The sequence below is a fragment of the Elephantulus edwardii genome, unplaced genomic scaffold (assembly GCF_000299155.1).
Source record: "Elephantulus edwardii isolate Elephantulus edwardi_28Jun2011 unplaced genomic scaffold, EleEdw1.0 scaffold00018, whole genome shotgun sequence".
Lineage (NCBI taxonomy): Eukaryota > Metazoa > Chordata > Mammalia > Macroscelidea > Macroscelididae > Elephantulus > Elephantulus edwardii.
In genome coordinates, this window is record NW_006399768.1 from 30966522 (window position 1) to 30972106 (window position 5585).

Here is a 5585-nt window from a genome sequence, read left to right on the forward strand (position 1 = left end):
GGGGGGGGGTGTTAATCATGGAGCCACACAATTTGATTGGGGAGGGGGTTAGATTGGAAATGGGAAGGAACTGATATGAAAAACAATGTATTCAAATTTGGTAAATAAACTAGTATAATAAAAAAAGAAATGTATTTTATTCCATTTCTTGTTGTGTGAATGTATTACCACATTGTTGAATTTATGCCTGTTTACCCAAGCATCATCACCTCAATATCCTGAATTTTCAACAATATCACCATAGTAGTAGGTATTCATGGTGCAGTTTAGTAATAAAAAATCCAATCTTCAGCTGTACCTTCAGAGCCTTTGTTTATATCATACTATTGTGATATAGTAATTTAAAACTGTACCATATAATATATTACTCACTATTATAAAATATCCCTTTCTGTAAGTGCACTGAAAATTTTCTTGGTGTATATTGCTTCCCTGTGTAGTGTTATTCCTAAAGTTAACAACTAGAATTTACTTCTCAGCTCTCCAATATTTCAAAACTTCAGTTATACAGTCAGTTTTTGTACTTTTCATGTTTAGTCACTTGAGTTAGTAAGAATCCTTTTGGAATACAAACTCAGCTCATTTCATTCAAATTTCAAAATAGTTGAAAACCAAATCAGTTAAATGTAACAAGAATCTTTCAATTACAAAGTTATAGAAAGACTGTGAACAAGCTGATCTATGAAATTATACAAGAGAAAGCTGAAACGTCTTAAATACAGTTCTTTGCCCCCCCCAAGGTTATAAGAAAATGGGAAAATCTGCCTTTAAATGATGCAGATTAATCAATATTTTTATGTGTCCTTTAAGAAACTAAAATGTTTCTTATAAATATTCATAACACTGCTTTCTGTGAACAGTTATTTATACACTTGAGAATGAACTCAATGATACCATTTAGTCAAGATACACAATATTGCTAAATTATGTATAAAATATTACTACTGGTATTTGTCCATCTTCTAGCAAAGTACCGTTATTTCCAGGAGAGCTAAAAAAGAACAACAATCTTGATAGCTGTAGGTGTTTCATGTACTACTTTCTTCAATACTTTTGTACCTTACTGGGAATCCAAACCTTTGAGTTTTGTACACACTGTGTAGCAGACATTGGGCAAGATCTCTATAGGATCTTTGAACATCTTGTGTTAGAAGTATCGTTGGAACTAAACCCAGTATCATTTTATTTCAAGGTTTATTTTTTGTGTGTATTTTGGTATGTTTATTTTTTTGGTTTGGTGTTTTCATATTCAATGATCACTTGGTTATCTGTGAGGCCATAGATAGATATTAATATTAGCCAAATATGACTATTGGAATTCTATTAATTATGCATCAAATTAGATCACTTGTTCAACTGTAACCCCATTGGCTCTCTACTTGCTGGAATCTATTGATGCTGCATTAATTTCCTTGAAGGCAGCATTTGGTACGTCAATATCCTCAACTCAGAGTTTAGAATTGACATAAAATTGGAGAAATAGATTCATCATTTCTTGATCTGACAAAATTCCATATTGAGCTTCAATTGTCAACAGTAGGAACCAAATTAAGGAAAATAGTTTTCTTAGGACTTTCTGTTTTTTTCCAAAAGTCAAAAGTAATTGCTTTCTCTGACATTCTGATTCTGACCAGCGTAACTCAGCTCAAAAAAGTCCACTTTCTCAAATGAAAACTGAGTGTCTTTCTTTCTAGAACGGCACAGAGTGTCAGTGAAACCTTCTGCACTTATTACATCCATTGTACTTTTGTCTATTGTGTCTAGAAAAAGATTAGGAAGTTTAGGTTCATCAAATCATCGAGCCTGAGTGAGAAGCATAAAAGTATTACTTGCCCTAAGATGTTTGGTGAGAAATTCTACACAATGTGCTTCCAAGGCTGGGACTGCTTATTTCTTACCTGTGTAAAGAGTGGTCATGGTCATAACTGTTTCTGTACTAATCTGAACTTCATCTGAACAGAAACATCTCAGTAGGGTCAGCAAGGTACTACTCCACATATGGCAATTTGATTTCCACTGACATAGTGGCCATGCTGTATTTTAATATGTGTCAAAATAATGGTTGAACATGTTTCGCAAACAGTGCTGCCAGCCGCTGGCTGCGTGGGCCAGTGGCTCTTGTCCAGAACGAAACACAAATTGCTCAGCAGTTTCGGTTGAAGAAGAAGGTGAAGCACTCCTTCAGCTTCCACAGTACAGGGGGTGGGGGCCTTAACAAGGATGCTGGAGACCCTGCAAGGCCTTCTTCCTCCTCAGCTCCCAGAACCTGCTCTCCAGGTGCCACTGAACCACGTGGCTCCCTAGTAAGAGACAGTGGCTTAGCACAGCAAAGGAGCCATGACTGAGGCCACTCCCTGGAGGCAAAAGCAGCCTCCCTGGCTTCTCAGGCTCTCTAATGCTGCATGCCTCTCAAAATGTAAATCTCTTCAATCAAAACTCCAGAGTGACTCTACAAATCCATTCAATTGCAAATCTCCTAAGAAGTCTGAGTGGGCTTAATCTTCCCCCAGACTAAGCCCATGCCCTGCCCTGTAGTCCTACTGTTCCAACAAGCATTTCTCCAGGGCAATCTTTTAGTAAATCTGGTCAGCACTAGTGAAAGGCTGACCTATATTCTTACTCTAAGTACAATATATTCCATCATGGTATACCATCCAATATTCATTTTTACCATATATATTAACATTCCAACATAGAAGAAACATCTGTATCACGTATATCCAAAGAACAAATAAAATTTAACACATTTCCTCTTCAACTATTAAGTGTGTCTTAACTTCACTTTTCTGGTCTCTGATGTTTAGCTGTTGAAAGTTGTTACTTTTCTGAGTTTCTCTCAAGTATTAACATAATTTTAATATTTATTGCATCCACAATAGCTTGCCTCTGGAAATCCTATGGACTTGGAGAAAGGACGAATGTCATACAGGTGTCCAGGACTTTCATTCATAGGGTCACTATGAGTCACCTGTGTGAATCTATAGCACTTAACAATACCATCAACAACAACAGCAAAGAGAGAGAGAGAGAGAGTGCAATTGGCCTAGCGGACAGAAAGTCATGCTCCCAAGACAAAAGTGGGTGACTCTCCTCCGCGGCCCTCAGGCCTGACTTTAATTGTTTTTGGTGAAACATTCTTCTGGGTTATGTAACCCTGGTATGTTCACTTGCTGTACAGAGGTAACTCATGGTTGCTGTGAAGCCGAACACTGTGACACTGATGAGTCAAATGCGAGAATGGTTACCCATGGTGGACAGTGTTTGGTGAAGCTCCCAATTAAAACAAGCTTGGAAGCAGGAGGGGCATCCACTTCCACAATAGCTTGCCTCTGGAAACCCTATGAACCCAGAGAAAGGACAAAATTCAGACAGGAGGTATCCAAGACTTTTTTTCATAGGATCACTATGAGTCGCCTGCAACTCGATGGTACTTAAAAACAAACAACAACAATATAACCCACTTATTCCTTCACCCTCAGTTATTATTCATTTTTCATTTGTCATTTATTTTCACTCAAAATTTTCCACCTTAGGAAGGAAGGGACATCAGCTTCAGCTACTATGCCAGTTCAAAGCTCAGGCAGTAACATTACTCTGGCAAGTACTTCCCTTTTAACCCATTTCTATTCATACTAAGTGGGGTTGCATAGGTACAACACCAAATAGGCTATCTCAGCTACTAGGCGGGACAGTAATACTCACTGTTAACCCAGCTTTTGCAAGATCAGGTAAAGGTAAAATCTACACCATCAGGGAATTCTTGTATACAAGTTTAGGGTTATTGTTACAGTTATTTGCTCATGAGACACTATTGCTTCAGATACCTAGCTGTAGTTGCATACCTGAACCACAGACTGCAGCATTTGGTAAGAAGAAAATTTCAGGTTATGTAAGGAAGTATTTTGTAGTAGTACCAGTACCTTCCCCTACTCTGTATTTTCCAGATATCCCTGAGAAATGTAGGAAACTATCCAGAGATGAAAGCTCTTTCACTCCTATCATGTTGGATGTGAGCAAACATTCTTAAAAACATGTGAGACAGGCTTTCATACCTTTATTCTCCCCTGTTTTAGATAACAAATATTCCAATTATCCACTATAATTCTCTTTATGAGCATCAACCTGTGGGCTGTAGACAACATGGTATATCCATTTAACTTGATGTTTCTTGGCTCTTTGCTACACTCTGTAGGCTGTAAGTGTGTTCTTTGCTATGGGGAAATATAATTTTGTGACTTAAGTTGGGACTGTATCTTTTGTTTCAGCCCTTTAATAGTATTTTTGGTATTTTTGTCTATTCTAGGATAAACAAAGCCAATCAGAGCAAGTATGTGTTCCTGTAAGGACTCATTTGTACCCACGTGGTGCCTGTGGTCCAATATAATCAACTAGCCAACTATGTGGTGGGCCTTCTTTTCTAGGGACTTGTTCCATAGTTATCTGCAACCTCTGTCTTTCTTGCTGTCACATAAAACAATCTTTACTGGCTTTTTATGCCTCAAAGGAAAAAAGAGGACTGTGTCTACATTAAGCCAATCTCTACATTTTTGCAGTTCACTCATTTCATAAACCAAATTGGTCACCTCCATGAAATGCACTGACATGTCCACAGGCTTATTCTAATCATCTTCTGATCCTGCCAGGAAATCCTTTTGATGAGCATTGACATGTTCACCAATTCTGTGCCTCCTAAATTCCCAAAGTGATTTTTATAGATGCATGATCTACAGTTCTTGTTGTTCTTAGGTGTCATTGAGTTGAGCATGGCACTTAACAACTCTAGGAACAAAAGATCTGAACCTTGTTCTATCCTGCACCAAAATCATACTTCCTTACTTATAAGACCCCATTGCAAAAGTCATCATATTAATTCACCTGGTTGAGAGTCTTCTTCGCCTTCAGCGACCCTCCACCCTACCCAACATCATGTTCTTCTCCAAGGAATAACACCTCCTAATAAGATGCCCAAAGTATGTAAGGCAAAGCATCATCATCATTCTTGCCTTTAAAGAGAAGTCCAGCTGCACTTTCTCCATCATGGCGGTCCATGAGATGTTCAGTGTTCTTCAACACCACGGCTCAAAGGCATCAATTCTTTTTCTGTCATCCTTATGCATTGTCCAGGTCTCAGATACATAGCTAACAATCAGAAAGACTATTTTCTGAATCAGATGCACCTTAGTTCTCAAATTGACATCACTACTCAGTAGAGTGGAAAGGCTCCTAACTGTATATTTTCCCAGTGCAATGTTGTTGTTGTTGTTGTTATGTGCCGTTGAGTTGCTTGTGACTCATAGCGACCCTGTTTACTACAGCCCTAAACTCTGCTCTGTCCTGTGCCAATTGCACTGTCTCTGACACTCCCATCCCTATTATCCCAGTCACTGAATTAATCCAACTCATAGAGGGCCTTCCCCTCCTGCGCTGTCCCTCTACCCTCCTTCTCCAAGGACCAGTCTCTCCTCACAACATGTCCAAAGTATGTTAGAAGGAGCCTCAGAATCCTTACCTCCAAGGAGCCACCCGGTTTAACCCTTTCCAGGACAAATCTGTTTGTTTTCCTAGCAGTCCATAGTATTCTCAAT

At 38.7% G+C, this 5585-nt stretch overlaps 1 pseudogene; it reads right to left on the minus strand.

The window, feature by feature from the left end:
* Positions 1-924: 924 nt before the first annotated feature.
* Positions 925-2032, minus strand: LOC102873311 (annotated as a pseudogene).
* Between the last annotated feature and the right edge of the window lie 3553 nt (positions 2033-5585).